A 20,594-nucleotide genomic window follows, 5' to 3' on the forward strand; every position below is an offset into this window, starting at 1 on the left:
CGCATTTATAAAGGTAAACCTTAGATTACATATGCTTAAGAGCAATGCTTTTTGACTAATTAGAAAGTTACATTTGATAATTTGTTCTGAAAATGCATATAGAAATAATGTATTAGACGCTGCATTGAAAATAACTGAAAGTACTGATGAACATTTTTATTCATGTGCCTCTGATGAAGAGGAAGGTGGTGAGTATATTAGATACAAATAATATAGCAATTACAAGTGGCTTTATACCTTCATTCACTCATGATGGCGTCCAACAGTTTTCTGCTATGGTGAATTTTGCTACTGAATCAGCTTTTTTAGAGTTTGTTAAAAATAAAAATAAGATTCAATATAATCTGACTAAAGAAGAGTGGAAGGTCTTACAATATTTTAGTAAACAGCAGGAATTAATATTTAAGCCTTCAGATAAAGGTAACATGATTGTGGTGATGCATTACACACAGTATTTGTTATGAACATCTGAATGATGAAAGTATGTATGCAGTAGGAACTGTTCTTGAACATAAAACAGCTCTGGCAAAATTTCAAGAGTCACTTAACAAAGGCTATAGGTTGGATTATTTGTCTAAAAATTATGTTAAAAAGTTTAGTAGTGAAGGTTGTGTATTGGCTACATTTTATTGTTTACCAAAGATTCACAAAGATTTGTATAACCCTTCTGGGCGTAACTACTTTTTGCATAGTATAGGTTCAGTTGTGAAGTTACCCTCCTACATAAAGGACACATTTGCTCTGGAGTACAACCTTAGACTGTATCCTGAAGTAATATAAAATGGCTCTACACATACTCTCCTATACTAGTACTATGGCTAGTCCTTCCCTCCAAAGGATTTAACTCATTCAATTCCTTTATAGTTACTTCAAAGTACTAATATAGTAATAATAATAGTGTAAGAATGTAGCACTACATGTAAATAGTTGTATATGTGATGTTTTCATATTATCTTCTTTATTAACTACTGATTTTTCAATTTTGTGCCAGTAACGATAGTTTGAATTACTTGAGTCAAGAATGTCATGTATCTTTTAATAGTATAGTCTCTCCTGTTATATTAAGAAAGTAAGCTTTAAAAGTTTTGGTTGGTTATGTGAATATTTATTGGCCTCATTTGTCTCTGTATGCTGACCAGTTTCAGTAAAATGTTTTTTTGTAAATGTACCAAAATAATGAAACAAAAGTAAAATAAAGCTTTGGAAAAAAATAAAGGACACATTTGATGTTTTAGAAAGAATTTCTAATTTACAATGGACCAATGATATGTACTGGATTACAATGGATATAAAAAGCCTATATACTAGTATTCAGGATAATTTTGGGTTTGAGGCTTTAAAATATTTTTTCAAAAATAGTACACTAGCTTACTATATAATAGAATTAGTCCATTTTTGTTTAATACATAATTATTTTGAGTATAATGATATAATTTCTCCTCAGTTACAGAAAACAGCCACAGGGCACATAATCAAAGCTGTTTATGGGTTTATTTGAAGCATAATATTTGTATAGATAGGATTCTATGCAACAATATGTATTAAATATTATAGATATTGTGATGTTATGAGGTAGTGCCATATGTGCCAGGGTGAATACGGAAATATATGTGTACTTATACCAGCATAGCTGGCTGGAGTTTTGTAAAGAATTTTCTATTATTTGGCTATCACATTGATTTGTACAAATGTTTGAGTTAAAAATATATTTGTAAAGTTACTTGTGTTAAAAATGCATCAACAGTAGATCCTGCTGGACAGAAAGAATGCAGCATGTATATTAGGTTGTATTGTGGTAACTCATCAAATGTTTATGTTTTATCAGAGAACCCTGGAAGCATGGAAAGTTTGAAATTGTGTTATAGCTTTCAGATGCTGCCACAGATCTTAGCAAAACTCTTTATGTATATGGTACCAGAGTCAGGTGACCAGAGGTGATGTCATCTTCCAACCAGCACCTGGTTTGTTTAGAACTCCCACAGCAGCACTTTGGAACCTGACAGGAAAGATTTCTGACAGGATATATATCTCACACATCCACACAAGGGTGTTTCAAAAAAATAGTTTTTCTCTAATCATTTTGCATAGGTTTCTAAAATGCTAGGTTTGGTGAGTTGTGTATGTATGCAAACAATAGAATTGTATGACTTCATTAAGTGACAGCTCACAGCATGTAAACAATTACACTGTTTCCAGTACCACTAATTGCATTCAAATGTATTTATCTATCTCCAGTCAGTTTTACTTGAGCTTCCATAACCTCCTGTAACCTACTTTACTTATTTAATGCCTTGTGCACTATTTAATTCTGTTTTCGTTGTTCAAAATTCTATACTATTCTATGATATTAAAACCAACAAGTTAACTCTTTCAGCGAGTTGTTCAAATGCTGTTGATGAAGTTCTTCAGTTATGGCAGTTAGCTAGCATACCTACAACGCAGAAGATGAATGCAGTGGCAAAACTCAAAAGTCTGTATGAGAAGCATTCTAGAATCAGGAAAAAGAAAGAGTGCCAGTCAGAAACACAGTCTCAATTAGAAACAGATTTTAGCAATGCACTTTTGAAGCTTTTTGATGTGGGGCATGCTGATGCAAACTAATTGATAAAGACTCAAGAAGATTGGGATTTTCTACAAGATCAAAGTACAGACAGAAAAATGATAATTGGTGGAGAGGACATTGAATTCAAAAAATGAATGGACAGAAAGGAAAAACGACTACAGGAAGAAATGAAATGCAAAGATAAAGAACAGCTGAAAGAAACAGTCAGAGAAGCTGGAGAGCTGACAGAGGCAGGAGACAGTAATGAACATGAAAACGATGATGAAGATGATGCAACAACAAACATTTCAAAATACCACTAGAATTTAGTAACTGGTAGACAGCCTGTCAAAGAAGTGAGCATAGTAGATACAGGATCACCTGAATCGGTATCCAAAAAAACGATGACTGGTGGATGATTCTCTTTTTGTTGCCAGCTTGGACCGCACAAGAATAACTTCTCGTCAAGCAATGCATATTCTTGCACCGGTGTTGCAAGTGGCTGGCATTGACGTAAATGATTCAGTCATGTCCATAAGTTCAATACACAGAGCAAGGCAAGCTGCATGACAATCCATTGCTGAAAAAGTAAAGAAACAGTTTCAACCATCAACACCCGTTGTAGCACATTTTGATGGGAAGTTGTTACCTCAAGGTGATGGAGAATTTGCTGATTACATGCCAGTTGTTGTTACAGGTCGAAATACTGAAAAACTGCTGGACATACCCCCAACTTCCATCAAGCACTGGTGAACTGATGGGACAAGCAGTAGTACAGACATTGTTTAGCTGGCCAGGTGCCATCACAGCGATTCAGCAAGCATTTGAGAAACAACTCTTGTTGTTACCATGCAGACATCACATTTTAGAAATTATTTCTACGGCAGTGTTTGACATGTTCTTCCCATCTTCAGGACCACAAATAGCAGTTTTTAGAAGATTTAAAGAATACTGGAAACTTCTTGACTTGAATGCATACACACCAATGGTTAAGAAAACTGGAGGTAATGGATGCATGTTAAACTGTGAGAAACACTGGCTAGCTGAGAAGCGAAGTGAGGTTGTTGCACTACTGCGAGACAAGATGATGTGTGAAACACTGCCTCGTGATGACTACCTTGAATTTCTCAAGCTGTCACTGCTCATCCTCAATGACAAACTACAACGTGAAGCATTTGCTTTCAGTCCACCTGGTGCATACCATCATGCCAGGTGGATGGTAAAAGCCATATACTGCCTTAAAATCTATTCCTTCCGGGAGCAGTTTAGATTAACTGCACATGAAATTCCGGCTTTTTACTGAATCTGCCTCTTCACAGTGACAGTGTACGTTAAGGCATGGTTTTCAGCTACTGACACTTGCAATGCTCCACTCAATGATCTTTGCCTGTTGCAGACGCTGAAGTCATTTACAGCCATAGACAACCAGATGGCTCAAGTTGCTTTGTGAAAGCTCAAGGGACACCTTTGGTATTTGAGCGAAGATCTCATAGCACTGTCCTTATTCTCAGATAGAGTGTGGAATGAAGAGAAACAGCACATTATTGAAGCCTTGAAAAAGCCACCCAGTAAGGAAGATCTAAGAAGAGTCGATGCAAAAGCTGTTGCCAGTTTCCAGGGCATGAACTTTTCTGTGTTGAAGAGAATAACAGCATTTTAGTTTTTTGGGGATTTAGCAACAATCGACATTTGGAGAGCAAGGTTTCTATAGTATTCAATATGGATTGGGTAACAGACCTTAATTCTGAGGGAGTTGTGGCTAAGCAAATCAGGGTGGAATCATCAGTGTATTGGATACAGCTGACATTCGGGATGATGTTATATAGTTTGTTTATAAAGATGGAAAACAGTAGGGTTCCTAATATGGAGCCTTGTGGCACTCCAATGGTGTTAGGTAATAGGTTGGAGAGCTTATTCTGCCAGAGGACAGCCTGTTGCCTCCCACTGAGGTAGGATTTAAACCATTGAATGGCAATGGTATTTAGACAGAAAGATTGCAGGGTGTGAATCAAAAGTTGGTGATCCACCATGTCAAATACCTTTGAAAGATCCAAGGAGAGGGCTGTGGATATTTTATTATTGTTACGATCATTATTAATGGTATTGGTGAATGCTAGTAGGGCTGTGGTTGTGCTGTGGTGTGGACGGAAGCCATGTTGAGTATTGGCCATGAGGTGATTCTGAAGTAAGTGGTGCATGAGTTGTTTGTGTATACATTTTTCCATAATCTTAACTAGTGGAGAAAGTATAGCTATCGGTCTGTAGTTGGAGAATTTAGTGGAGGAACCTACTTTATGTAGTGGGATTACATAGGATGTTTTCCAAATGGTGGGAATTTTTGCCTCTGCTATGGTGTGGTTCATTAGTAAGGATACTGGATAGGCTATGGCATCAGCTGATTTTTGAAGGTACTCATCACGGAGTTGATCAGCTGAGAGTGTGGTGGGCTTTAATTTTTTGAGCAAGGTATGGATAAGTGATGTGGACACTGGTTGGAAGCTGAAAGAGAGTAGGTTTATAGGGGTGGTACTATCAGGGCCAGGGGAGCTGGGAGGTAGTTGGCTAGCTAGTGCTTGAATTGTCTCTGTAAAGAAATGGTTAAAACTGTCTGAGGCATCCTCATGTGATTTATCAATGGTAGCGATGGGGATAGGGGTAGACATTTTTCCAGGATGGAGTAGATTATTCAGACCTGCTCAGAACGTCTGAGGATTGTTCTGGTTTGCTGTCTATAAATGACAGGAGTATTGTTTTTTGTCTTGTAGAATGGATTTTTTAGTCTCATTCCTAGCTTGCCTGTATTTAACATGACTGTAGGGGTTTTTAGTGGAGCACCATAGAGCCCAGATTTTGTTTCTGCTGGAAATTTTTAGTCTAGATTCTTTCAACAGCCATGGGGCAGTTTTTGCCTTTGTTCACTTAGAATGGGCAGGTGTATGCAACTCAAGGATATCAAGAACAAAAATATTACTAAGATGGCATCTTGTACCTTACATCACCACTTTTTTCTTAAATGGACCACTGACAATAACAGCAAGGGGACATATCCTCCCTTAATTTACTGATCTGGTGTTATGTAATTCTAAATGTGAAATGTGTGTTACAATCCTAATATCTTCATTTTTGAATATTCTGTACTCTGTCATTTATTTGATCACAAAGTTGAGCAATTCAGAAAGCCTTGAATATTAGCAGAAATATACATTAAGAGGGCTTCTTGAATTGCTTGTAACATCTATGCATGGGTGTAGCCTTTTGTGTATTCTCTCCAGCTTTGTATCAATGTCATGGCTAAACATGGATCTTTGTAGCCCAATCCACCTAACAAAATGAGCAAACAATATAAATAAAAATAAACTTTGGTTATTCTTGTCTATCCAGAAATCCTCCTGACATTGCTAATATGTATTTGCTGCACCAGTTGGTATGGGACAAAGTTTTACCTAAACACGCTTCATGCTGTGAAATAGTTACATATTTACTTGATAGATGCCATTCAGTCATGAAAAGACTTTGAAAGACAAACCTCTACGTTTCTTCCTGTGCTTTTCTGTCCCCAGTGCTACTACAGAAATTACCACACCAAGTGTGTGTGTGTGTGTGTGTGTGTGTGTGTGTGTGTGTGTGTGTGTGTGCGCACGTGAATGTGTGTAAGAAGATCACTTCCTTGCAAGATCACTTCCTTGCAAGATGTCAGATCTTCATACTATTTAATACAATGCAGGAAGGAAGCCGGACATATGATTGCAAATTCATATGACGTAAATGGAGAAGAAAGGCTAGCAGTAAATAAATAAACTGTGTTGCTACATCTGAATGCATTTGGTAGTATTTACTGACAGCAGTCATATATGTCACTGAAGCTCTTGTTACAGCGAGGAAAAGATAACAGTATATTTGCTGGTACTGGAAGAGGATATCACCATCTCAGTCTTGTTAACTTAATCGATCAATGACCACATTTGGACCTCAAAGAAGTAGCAGTGAGTTCTCTAAAATATATTTTAATTAATGTTATTTAGCAGATGTCATTTCAACAAATGGTGCTTCTGTGAACTGAATTATTTCAGTGCTGATGCACAGGATATTAAATTGTGAAAGCAGAAAAATTTCTTTGTGATGGTTTAAACTACATCAAATAATGCATTGTAGTTTATTTTGCCAGTATATGTTAATTTTCTGTATGCTTACTACACTGTCATAATTAGTCATAAGTAGCCTCCAGTAGTGGACTTACAGATGCCTAAATTATTTCGTAGGTGTGTGTTAAACTAACGACCACTGAGGCCATTATAAGCTTAACCAAGCATCCCAAATGTTTCCTGCAAGTTTATGAGCTGGTCACTGATGGCCTAGACAAGCTTCCCAAATGTATCTTCCAGGCTTATGTGCCTTAGAGATTTTGAAAGCTAGAACAAGATTGACAGGATGCCTCTGTCCATTAGAGACATAGGTGTTGCGTCCAGGGTGTATTTCCAATTTCCCATTCACTGGTCTAGGTTTCTCTTGAATGGGTTATGGAAGAGCTCTGCCTCATGTGGACTGGAAGCCTGTTCCAGAGAAGGAGAATTCTCTGAGACACATACCTGTTCCTCCAACATGTCCTGTTTATGTCACAAGCAGTTTAAATAACTAGATCAAGTAATTTTGATACTATTAATTTTGTGGATATGCAAAAGATCCATCAGTGCAGGATCAAAGGATGCCTTGTATACCAGGCAAAGACTGTCTCTCAACAGTCTGTAGGAAACAAAGAACAGAGATAGGGGTTTGAGGTGATCTGAATAGGATATCCTGTTTACACAGTGAATTCTTTTTGTGAGGAATCTCACTGGACATTCCAATTCTTGCATATGCCTGGTCATATGATAGGCCTAATGAGGGTTGAATACCATGGAATGATGACTTCCTTGGACCTAGATGCCATGTCCTTGCTTATAAGTTGAGCAACATAGAATAATTCCCTTAATACCTTAGACACATATTGGCCAAAGGCTGGGTTACTGTCTAGATATGTACCCAAATCCCTCACTACTGCTTCTCCAACTCTTAGTGATGTATTATCAGATAGGTAATTTCCTAGGGTAGTTAACATTCCAAGAGGTACTATTATGCAATTCTTGGCATTCAGTTTTAAGCCTTGCCTTTAACATCAGTCATTTGTCTGTGGTAGCCCTTACTGTAGGATGGTAGTGTCTTGGGTGGATTCTATGACTGCTTCTAGTTTGCAATCATCTGCAAACTTGGTCATTCAAAGGCCCTTGTCATTGGCCTTGACTTCTGGGAAGTATAAACCAAAAAAAAGCAGGCCCAGCACAGAGCACTGAGGGACACTGCTAGTGACCAGCCTCTTTGTGTAGGTGGTCTCCACTCTCCTAACTTCCTGGGTCCTATCTGAGAGCCAGCTGGCTATCCAGCATGTAATATAAGAGTTTATGCTTATATCCAAGAGTTTGTTTACAATACCCAAGTAGTATATTGTACCAAATGCTTTGGCCAGATCAAGTTAGGCAGTATGCACCATTTTCCCTCATTCATTGCCTTGGTGACCTTCTCAATGAAGTCCACCAGGTTGACTAGCCATGATCTTCCTTTGATGAAACCAAACTGGGTTGGATCCAGTGTTTGAAGGTTTTCTATGTCCTTATTAATCATTTCCATGGTCATTCTTTTCATGGCTTTGCATATGAGACTTATGGGTCTGACTTTCCTTTGGTTTGTTGATGACCCCACCTTGTGCAGAGGGATGACAGCTGCAGTTCTCCATTTACATGGTACAAAGCCTATCTGGAGGGTATGGTTAAACAGCAGCTCAAGTGGTCCCAATAGGTCATATTTCAGGCTATTTAGGAGGCTTCCTCGATAATATCGGGGCCCATTGATGCTGTGTTTTTGGCCATAGAGAGCTCACCTAGGACCTGCTCCCTAGTGATACTTGGAGAAATTATGTTTGATGGTATTTCCTTGGGAAGCAGCTGGGTTAGACAGTGGTGGAAACTGGAGCTGAATTTGTTAGCCGGCAGGTTTGCTATATCTTTCAGCTCCATGTAGTTAGCTTCATTTGCAGTCAGTTCGCACACTGCTGTGTGTTCCCTTTGAGGTTTCATGCATAGTTAAGGAATGTCTGTAGCTGTTCTTTGACTGAAAGGCTATCTTTACCTCAAATTTGGATTTAGCAGGCTTAATTTTTCTTCTCAGTTTGTATTGATGAGAGTATTTTTATCATGCTGGGTGGGGGATTAAAGCAGTTAAAGCATACCTCTCAACTGTGCAGATTTTCGCAGAATGTCCAGATTTTTGCCTCATATTTTTGGTCTGTTCCTCCTAAAATCTATACCATTCTGGCAAATACCTGAGGACTGAAGTCATTAAATAATGGCAAACATTTGAGTTTAAGACTCCAAATCCTGCAGAAAATTCATGCTAATGCAAAACCTATTATTCTATCAACTATCTAAGTTTGTAAGAGCAATATTTAAAATGTGTCCCTATTTTTCCCCCCATCATTTTAGGCTTTATATAGATTTTTTGCTCTAGGAGGTTGAGAGGTATGAGTTAAAGCATTCTCCCATATTTGTGAGCACCAGGTTTACTATATTTGCACCCCTAGTGGGCGCATTGACTATCTTGTCCAAGGCATTTGTGTTGTGTCTACTTCAGTGGATCAAATGGACAAATCTTAGAAACCCATATAGTCAAGTCGATATGGTCGACAATTCAATCCATCAAACTGCTCTGAATGAGATCACAGTACAGTGACAATCAGGAAATTTACCCTTTTCCCCACTGTAGTGTAATTTTGGAGCATGTATATATAATTAGCAGGAGGTGTGGGGTGCAGGAGGGCTTACTTCCCTGTAACAGCATTGCTTTTTTTTTTTGTTTGCTGGTGTTGTTTGGGTTTGAGTTTTGCCAAAGGACTGAATTGTTGACCATATGGTCTCAACCATATTGGTTTCAAAGATTTGTCCTTTTGATCTTTTGAAATAGACACGTTTGTGTTTACAAAGTCCAGGAACCTCTGGGCCTATAAGTTTAGGTAAGTACCCCAGGTTTTAGCAGGTAGTATAAGTCACCCATGACTATGGTATTAGGTTGAATTGTGAGAGCTTTCAGTAAGACCAAACACCAGATATGGGTTTCTTGGGTAGAGGGTGACCTGCAGTTTGCAAGTATATTATATGAGACTTTGCTTATGGAAATCCGAACATGGATGAGCTCAAGCACATCATCCTGTTTGACTAGTCTTGAGGTGAGTTTGTTGTTGATATAGATTGAGATACCTCCATCTTTGGTCTTTGCCTGTGCAGTAGCTCGCCTAAATGTGTGCAAGGCATTGTAGCCCTGCACTGCCAGGCTGCTCCCCATGGCTTTAAACCATGTCTCAGTAACTGCACAGATGTCCACATTCTCCAGGATGATGAGAGCATGGGGAGAGTGGACTTTCTTAAATATAACAACAAGATGGCCAGTGAATCCAAACAAGAAATATTTATTACATATAAACAGTACAAAACTCATTCTAGCACTTCAGCTTTCCAATTGCAATCTGCATTCAGACCAGCAGAGATTAGAGTACCATATTTTAAAATAAACACAGTTTCCTTGTGCAAAAGTTGCAACTGGAAGCTCCTAGTTTAAATTTAATTGTAATTGTTTAATTAGATGAGTCACATGCTTTATTGTGATATTTAAGTGATGAAAGAATGAAGTTATTTACTCATTGAAGGCTGTTAAGCCGAGGAGCTAGAGTTTTTATGCAATAAATATTTCTTGTTTGGATTCACTTGCCATCTTGTTGTTATATTTAACTGCTTTCTTTTTTATTTTGTGGTTTTATTAAGTTTATTTGCCAGTGATCCTTCCTTGCACCAGCTTAGGATTTTTAGAGATGAGGGAGTGGATTTTACTCAAAGGACAATGGAGAATTATGTTATACAAACAGGGCAATGCCTGTTAGGTCATGGCAGTGGTGTTTGTGGTGATGAAGTACTGCCAAAACCTTGGGAGAGATTCCAGGAGGAAGAAAGGAATAAAACAACTGTAAATCCTTTCACCTCAGTGGGTCAGCATTCCACCAGTTTTTTTTTTTATCCCCTGAATCACAAGGACTATTTGAGAAGTTAGAACATCTTATGTTTATGGAAACTTCTGTGCACTTTAATATATTGAGTCTACAGTACTTTTTAGAGCTGGACATTACACCAGGAGGCTTAAGGGTGTTTAAATATCCCTCTACTCCATTTAACTCCACTGTGTTGATGAAGATAAGAAGTTTCAAACTAGCTGGGTGGTTGCTACCCATTGGTGTTCTGTGGAGTGGGTCAATATTTTGATAGAGAGGGATGTGTTGAAACAATGCAAACTCAGAGAAGGCATTTATTCTATTTATATGTTTTTATCAACTCAGCAAAATGCCTCCTATTTTGAATATTGCTTGAGAGACATAAATGAAAAACTTCCCAGTTTTGAGATAGGGCTTTTAGAAAAGAAAAGAAAGAACAAAACTGTAGAGGGGCCAGAGAGATTACAATAATGGCAAAGCCTTCCTTTGGAGAGCCATTCGGAAAAGATGTCAAAAAGGTATACGTTTCCAAGACCAGGAAATGAATCAGAAGCAACATGGTACATCCTTAGTATCATTGGAAGCTACAGGAGGATCTAACAAATGGGAGCATGATGATTCTGCTTACCCTCCTCTCTCCAGTGCAAGAACCTAGGTACTTTCAATATAAATTTCGCAATGGTAATTGAACAGCTGGAAATTACAGAAAACATGGGAGATTGTATAATGAACAGGGGAGTTCCATTTTCAAAGAATAACAGTTCCAGCAACAAAAATAGAGCTGATTTAGTGATTTCTAGCTCTGTTGTTAATAATAACAATAAAGGGGACTGGTCCTGTGATGTGAGTGGGTTGGGGTTTGTAGTGAACCATTCAGGTTATACATTTGATAACACGCAGATGTCTGCACTTAATTGTGGTTTGAAATTCATTCCAGCTGTATTGCTTAGATTACAGTTTAGCTTCATAAACTCGAATCACAGTGGTTTGAGTGTTCATATGAGCGACTCGAAACCATGAAAGTGAAAATGTCGACAGTCCTTAATGTTCGAAAAACAGCAAATTGAAAAGCAGATTCACTGTTTTTCTAACATTAATGTCAAACACCCACCATACTCTTATTATTTTAACTCCTAGATTGCACTACAGTGGGGAAAGGAACCATTTCCAGATCCCCACTATAGTGCAATCCACCCCACAATGTCGAATGTGCAATGAGCTAATGTCACTGTGCATTCGCTCATTGCACATTCAAACCTTTTTTCTTTCGGCTTTTGCAAAATTTGCAAACAGCCTTTCGAACACTTGCTGTTCACCCAACTGTGTATCGCCTTTATAAAGGTAAACCTTAGATTACATATGCTTAAGAGCAATGCTTTTTGACTAGTTAGAAAGTTATATTTGATAATTTTTTCTGAAAACGTATATAAAAATAATGTATTAGACTCTGCACTGGAAATAACTGAAAGTACTGATGAACATTTTTATTCATGTGCTTCTGATATAGAGGAAGATGGTGAATATATTAGATACAAATAATATAGCATGTACAAGTGGCTTTATACCTTCATTCACTCATGATGGCATCCAACAGTTTTCTGCTATGGTGAATTTTGCTATTGAATCAGCATTTTTAGAGTTTGTTAAAAATAAAAAATCTGACTAAGGAAGAGTGGAAGGTCTTACAATATTTTAGTAAACAGCAGGAATTAATATTTAAGCCTTCAGATAAAGGTAACAAGATTGTGATGATGCATTACACACAGTATTTGTTATGAACATCTGAATGATGAAAGTATGTATGCAGTAGTAACTGTACTTGAACATAAAACAGCTGTGGCAAAATTTCAAGAAATACTTAACAAACGCTATAGGTTGGATTATTTGTCTAAAAATGATGTTAAAAAGTTTAGTAGTGAAGGTTGTGTATTGGCTACATTTTATTGTTTACCAAAGATTCACAAAGATTTGTATAACCCTTCTGTACGTAACTACTTTTTGCATAGTATAGGTTCAGTTGTGAAGTTAGCCTCCTACATAAAGGACACGTTTGTTCTGGAGTACATAAAGGACACATTTGTTCTGGAGTACAACCTTAGACTGTATCCTGAAGTAATATAAAATGGCTCTACACATACTCTCCTATACTAGTACTATGGCTAGTCCTTCCCTCCAAAGGATTTAACTCATTCAGTTCCTTTATAGTTACTTCAAAGTGTTAATATAGTAATAATAATAGTGTAAGAATGTAGCACTATATGTAAATAGTTGTATATGTGATGTTTTCATATTATCTTCTTTATTAACTACTGATTTTTCAATTTTGTGCCAGTAACGATAGTTTGAATTACTTGAGTCAAGAATGTCATGTATCTTTTAATAGTATAGTCTCTCCTATCATATTAAGAAAGTAAGCTTTAAATGTTTTGGTTGGTTATGTGAATGTTTATTGGCCTTATTTGTCTCTGTATGCTGACCAGTTTCAGTAAAATGTTTTTTGTAAATGTTGTACCATAATAATGAAACTAAAGTAAAATAAAGCTTTGAAAAAAAAATAAAGGACACATTTGATGTTTTAGAAAGAATTTCTAATTTACAATGGACCAATGATATGTACTGGATTACAGTGGATATAAAAAAGCTTGTATACTAGTATTCAGGATAATTTTGGGTTTGAGGCTTTAAAATATTTTTTCAGAAATAGTCCATTAGCTTACTATATGATAGAATTAGTCCATTTTTGTTTAATACATAATTATTTTGAGTTTAATGATATAATTTGTCCTCAGTTACATAGAACGGCCAAGGGGCACATATATGAAGCTGTTTATGGGTTTATTTGAAGCAGAATGTTTGTATAGACAGGATTCTATGCAACAATATGTATTAAAATATTATAGATATTGTGATGTTATGAGGTAGTGCCATATGTGCCAGGGTGAATATGGAAATGCATGTGTACTTATGCCAGCATAGCTGGCTGGAATTTTGTAAAGAATGTTATATTATTTGACTATCACATTGATTTGTACAAATGTTTGAGTTAAATATATATTTGTAAAGTTACTTGGGTTAAAAATGCATCAACAGTAGATCCTGCTGGACAGAAAGAATGCAGCATGTATATTAGGTTGTATTGTTGTAAGTGATCAAATGTTTGTTTTATCAGACAACCCTGGAAGGGTGGAAAGTTTGAAATTGTGTTATAGCTTTCAGATGCTGCCACATATCTTAGCAAAACTCTCTATGTATATGGTACCAGAGTCAGGTGACCAGAGGTGATGTCATCCTCCAACCAGCACCTGGTTTCTTTAGAACTCTCACAGCAGCACTTTGGAACCTGACAGGAAATATTTCTGACAGGATATATATCTCACACATCCACACAAGGGTGTTTCAAAAAAATAGTTTTTCTCTAATCATTTTGCATAGGTTTCTAAAATGTGAGGTTTGGTGAGTTGTGTATGTATGCAAAAAAATAGAATTGTATGACTTCATTAAGTGACAGCTCACAGCATGTAAAAAAATCACACTGTTTCAGTACCACTAATTGCATTCAGATGTTGTATTTATCTATCTCTAGTCAGTTTTACTTGAGCTTCCATAACCTCCTGCAACCTACTTTACTTATTTAATGCCTTGTGCACCATTTAATTCTGTTTTCATTGTTCAAAGTTTTATACTATTCTACGATCTTAAAACCAACAAGTTAACTCTTTCAGCGAGTTGTTCAAATGCTGTTCATGAAGTTCTTCGGTTATGGCAGTTAGCCAGCATGCTTACAATGCAGAAGGTGAATGCTGTGGCAAAACTCAAAAGTCTGTATGAGAAGCATTCTAGAATCAGGAAGAATAAGAAGTGCCAGTCAGAAACACAGTCTCAATTAGAAACAGATTTTAGCAATGCACTTTTGAAGCTTTTTGATGTGGGGCATGCTGATGCAAAATAATTGATAAAGACTCAAGAAGACTGGGATTTTCTACAAGATCAAAGTACAGACAGAAAAATGATAATTGGTGGAGAGGACATTGAATTCAAAAAATGAATGGACAGAAAGGAAAAATGACTACAGGAGGAAATGAAATGCAAAGATAAAGAACAGCTGAAAGAAACAGTCAGAGAAGCTGGAGAGCTGACAGAGGAAGAAGACAGTAGTGAACATGAAAACGACGATGAAGATGATGCAACAGCAAACATGTCAAAATACCACTAGAATTTAGTAACTGGTAGACAGCCTGTCAAAGAAGTGAGCATAGCAGATACAGGATCGCCTGAATAGGTATCCAAAAAAACGATGACTGGTGGATGATTCTCTTTTTGTTGCCAGCTTGAACCGCACAAGAATAACTTCTCATCAAGCAACGCATATTCTTGCACCAGCGCTGCAAGTGGCTGGCATTGATGTAAATGATCCAGTCATGTCCATAAGTTCAATACACTGAGCAAGGCAAGCTGCATGACAATCCATTGCTGAAAAAGTAAAGAAGCAGTTTCAACCAACACCCCTTGTAGCACATTTTGATGGGAAGTTGTTACCTCAAGGTGATGGAGAATTTGCTGATTACATGCCAATTGTTGTTACAGGTCGAAATACTGAAAAACTGCTGGACATACCCCCAACTTCCATCAAGCACTGGTGAGCTGATTGGACAAGCAGTAGTACAGACATTGCATAGCTGGCCAGGTGCCATCACAGTGATTCAGCAAGCATTTGAGAAACAACTCTTGTTTTTACCATGCAGACATCACATTTTAGAAATTATTTCTATGGCAGTGTTTGACATGTTCCTCCCATCTTCAGGATGACAAATAGCAGATTTAGAAGATTTAAAGAATACCTGAAGCTTCTTGACTTGAATGCATACACACCAATGGTTAAGGAAACTGGAGGTAACGGATGCCTGTTAAACTGTGAGAAACACTGGCTAGCTGAGAAGCGAAGTGAGGTTGTTGCACTACTGCGAGACAAGCTGATGTGTGAAACACAGCCTCATGATGACTACCTTGAATTTCTCACAGCTCGTCCTCGATGACAAACTGCAAGGTGAAGCATTTGCTTTCTGTCCACCTGGTGCATACCACCATGCCAGGTGGATGGCAAAAGCCATATACTGCCTTAAAATCTACTCCTTCCGGGAGCAGTTTAGATTAACTGCACATGAAATTCAGGCTTTTCGATGAATCTGCCTCTTCACAGTGACAGTGTACATTAAGGCATGGTTTTCAGCTACTGACACTTGCAATGCTCCACTCAATGATTTTTGCCTGTTGCAGATGCTGGAGTCGTTTACAGCCGTGGACAACCAGATGGCTCAAGTTGCTTTGCGAAAGCTCAAGGGACACCTTTGGTATTTGAGCGAAGATCTCATAGCACTGTCCTTATTCTCAGATAGAGTGTGGAATGAAGAGAAACAGCACATTATTGAAGCCTTGAAAAAGCCACCCAGTAAGGAAGATCTAAGAAGAGTCGATGCAAAAGCTGTTGCCAGTTTCCAGGGCATGACCCTATCTGACTTCACAACAGAACGATCAATGAATCTGTTCACTGATGTCAACATAAACCCATCTTTCCTAACAGCTGATCTTGCAGCATGGAGTGACATGCCTGACTTTATCATTGAGAAACAAACTGTTACAGCTTTGCAAGTTAACGACTGTGCCAAACGAGTAGTCAAATTAGCAACTGACTTCTGTCAAGTGCTGACTCACAACGAGGAACAGCAAAAGCTGGTATATCAGATTGTTGAACACCATCGACAGAAAGTCACAGAACCACTAAAAAGACACTATAGTACTATAAATGAACTAATGTAAACTTGAGCTTACTACCTATAAATGTTCATTTTTAATAGGCTTATTTTTTCCTAAACTGTTTGACATCTGTGTTGCTCAGAATTACAAACAGACATTTCAGATGCAGCATGAAACTGATATTTGCCATTTGTGTACTGATTTGTGAATATATTTCATTTCTATTGGCGCAATTTGGAAAAAAATGTAAAAATCTCAGAATTAAAGTGAACTGAGCAGCCACTTAACTTAGAGTTTAAGGATTTAAATTTTACATGGTTATTTGTCCTACCAATCCTCATAAAATCAGGGGGTATGCAAACAGAAAATAAAAATTTTTTTTTTTTTGCATATATACATGAAACACCCTAATCCACACAGCCAAAGAAAGACATCATTTGGCTTTTGCTGTGGTAAGACACTCAGCACACATCAGCTTGCCTTGTTTTAGTAAGTAGTCAGGGAAGAGTAATTCTTTAGTCAAAGACATTTAGTGAGAATAGTTTACTATTGTTTTCTGCATCCAAGAGAAACTATCCAACTGTATTATTTTTATATCTCTGTGATTGAAACTCTGTTGTTTATTGTATTCAGTATTCTCCTGTTTTGTGTTTTATTAATTATCATTAGATATTTTAGTACCTTTCATTGTGGCTGGTCCTTTAGAGAATGCTTTTAACATCTTGAGAGTACTTATGCTTGTTTTAGTGACACTGCATCCTCTCCTGAAAGTCTTGCTGCTTTGGTCACACCCTACCATTTGTATTAGTATTACTCTTACACCGTATAAATGTGTATCTTTTGTAAGAGCCTTAAGGTAGTTGACTGATAGCAGTGTGATTATCTCAAAGTCTGGCCAGAAAGGGGCACAGCTAGTAAATTTGTGCCAGCTTTTCTAAGGTATATATTTGTATGTAAAACGCAAATATCCAAGTATGTGTGTGTCAGCTACTGGGAACAAGGATACAAAGCTTCAAAGTGGTCAGTGTGGAGTTTGTGTGGGCCTGGAGAGAAAAACAAAGTCCAGCCCCAGGTCTGGAGCATACTCCCTGTGTGCTCTCAAGGGAAATTGTGCTTGGGGCAGGGAGCAGCAAATCTGAAAATGCTGTGTGACTCCATCTTTGCTCTTAGTGACCATCCCACACCAGGGTCAGTGGTGAGGATTGAGTCTCCCTGATTGCTAGCCCAGAGTAGGGACCCATCACAGATATATAATTGATTTAATTTTTGTATGTAGGGGTGGTTATGAATTAGTCTCAAATTTTATACAGGGTCTGCAGGATAATATATTTGGTCTTAAATTTGATGGATTTCAATATGAGAAGACTGTTGTGTTTTTGGATGTCCAGTTAGAGGGTTTATCTAATGGTAAGGTAAAAACAAAAGTTCAAAGAAAGTTTGAGTATGGTAGTCATTGATGGCCATAGCTGTCTTCCCCCACACTTACTTAAGGTACTTTCCTATGGGGACATCTTGCGCATTCATAGGCTATGTAATGACAATACTGATTACAGGCGGAAATACATAAGTCTATCAATGTGGTTTTCAAGAGGGGATATGATAAAGAAGGGGTATAGAAGTCAGTAAATAGAATAGGTTTAGATGAACAGAGAATGAATACAATAATAAATAGGAATAGCAGAAATAGGTTGGCTATTATTGAAACAGCTTCATGTAAAAAAGTATATTTTGTTACCACATACAGTGTATTTAGTGTATAAGTGATTAATATTATAAAGTTATTTTGAGGCTTTCTGTTAAATTTTAGAGAATTTGATAAATACCTTATTTCATACTCCTGTGGTATAATTTAAAAGGTGATGGTATATTAAGGATATGATTGTTCACAGCAAGTCCATCATACCAGAGTATAATTTGTTGAGGGAGCCTAGGAATATGGGTATACTTTTTGCATGTGGTAACTGTTCAAGTTGTAAGTATATTATAAGATGTTTTGATAAAATCAATGGTTTGATTTTTTAGCCTAAATGGGAGACTTTACTGCAATACTGAAAGAATTGTGTATGCACTGAGATGTTCTTGTGACTTGTTTTATATAGAGGAAAGTAAGAGGGCTTCCAAGCTAAGATTACTTGAACATGTGAGGGATATGAAAATGTTAAGCTTGAGAGCCTCTTGGCCACACATTTTAAAATGCATCATAATAGTGACCCAGTGAAATTAAGGGGTGCCATCTTAGAAAAAAATCATTATGCATGATAGTTGCATAGATATTAAAAGTAAACTTTCGCACAAGGAAACTGTGTTTATTTTAAAATATGGTGCTCTGACTCCTGCTGATCTAAATGTCAATTGCAATTTGAAAGTTCCTAGTTTAAATTTAATTTTAATTGTTTAATTAGATGACTCAGGTGCTTTTATTGTGATATTTAAGTAGTGAAGGAATTAAGCTCTTTTACTACTTGAAGGCTGTTAGGCTGAGGCACTAGAGTGAGTTTTGTACAATAAAATTTGTTTATGTAATAAATATTTCTTGTTTGGATTCATTGGCCATCTTGGTGTTATATTTAAGTGCTTTGTTTTTTATTTTGTGTTTTTTTATAGAGTGGAGTTTCTTGTTTAGCTCTTGTCATTGAGGAATAACACCTTTTGTTGATTTTGCTATGTCGGAAGGTTTGTCGGTTTGGCATTGTCTAAAAAATGCACCATAGGGCAAAACAATCCCCCGGATTTACGAAGCCCATTATAGCATGCATGATTAGTTTAAGAGCTATTTTCGGCAATATGGCTGACGTGCGATCCAGGAATGAGCTCCCGGGACATGCACATGAGCTCTTAGGCTAATCCTGCATGGACCGAGCTCCTGTATGCAAATTACCCTCATTTGCAGGTGAAAAACATGCAAATGAGGCTAATTTGCGATCCATGAAGCAGGCAGCTGTCAGTGCAGGACGAGTGCAGTCTGCAGAAATGTTAGTAACCGAGTACATGTTTGCAAACTACAAAAACGGATCTAGGACAGCTCCAAATAAAGGCTGCATATCATTGATGAAGCATGCCAATGGCCAAGTAGAAGGCCATTGGCATTGCAAAATGCATAAATAATTAAAAAAAAAAAAACTTTTATTTTAGTATTGCCGATCTTGCCTGTTTAAGCATAGGACAGCGGCGTGCAAATGGGATCGGGGGAAATAATAAAACAGACTTAAAATAAGCAATCTAACTAAAAGCAGTATTCTGCCATGCACGTCAAGTGGCAGGCATAAGACAACCTGGCCAGTGAGTAATGGTTGTTAAGGGGGGAGGCTCAGTGTGGGACATGTAACTATGCATTTGCAGGCAATCCTATGCAAATGAGGGGAAGGATAGTGAATCCCAGATTTCCCCAGGGTGTGAGGCAAGTCCCAAGAGTGTAAGAGTATAAATAGCTGGGTGCAAGACTAGGATATAGGTGACATCATGGGGGTGTGTGTCAGGAATACTGTAAGTGGATTGGAGCCCTGCAGCTCCGGACTGCTCCTAGCTTAGCACAGCTAAGCTGGAGGTGTGTCCAAACTGCCTAGCACTCCTTACAAAGTGTAAGCAGGTGTGAACACTGCACACCGGGTTTCACAGGAAGAAAAAGGAAGTTAAACCAGGAAATAGCAGTTCTGTGCACATTTGAGCACTCTGTTTGCATGGCACACACACAGGCTTAAACAGGGAGGCAATGGGAAGGGAAAACAGCAGTAGGAAGGTAATGGTATACCTCTTGTTGCTAAATATTATTTCAACTGCAGATCCAGTGGGGTAGTCTATATATTGGGTTGCTCATGCAATAATATGTGGTACATAGGACAGACTAAACCCATGGTCAGGATTCATATTTTGGAACATTTAAAAGATATTAGAAATAAGAATCCAAACAGCCCTGTTGCACAACACTTCCATGAAACACACAATAGTTCCTCCACCAGTTTAATATTTTGTGTATTGGGAAAGCCCTTTATTAACAGAGGGGATGACATTGTAGTTAAACTATTGGAGTTAGAAACTAGAATGATTTTTAAGTTTCACACTCTAAAACCTAATGACATGAATCAGGAATTAAGCATTTAAATATTTATTATAGCATTAATTGATGAATATTTATTTATTCTTTAGTAATTCATGGTCACTTTAAATTTTGAAAGATGTTGTTTAATTAATTGATTGCTTAATGTATTTATTGAATAATGTTAATTGAGTAGAGTGTGT

General features: G+C 37.4%; 1 protein-coding gene across 1 annotated transcript in view; it reads left to right on the plus strand.

The window, feature by feature from the left end:
- The window catches only part of LOC122809217 (probable G-protein coupled receptor 33), a 541,365-nt gene that overhangs the window by 165,708 nt on the left and 355,063 nt on the right, over nucleotides 1-20,594 (plus strand). The gene's annotated exons all lie outside the window — the stretch shown is intronic.

This window comes from Protopterus annectens, chromosome 8.part0 (genome assembly GCF_019279795.1).
Source record: "Protopterus annectens isolate FY-2018-M chromosome 8.part0, PAN1.0, whole genome shotgun sequence".
NCBI lineage: Eukaryota > Metazoa > Chordata > Ceratodontiformes > Protopteridae > Protopterus > Protopterus annectens.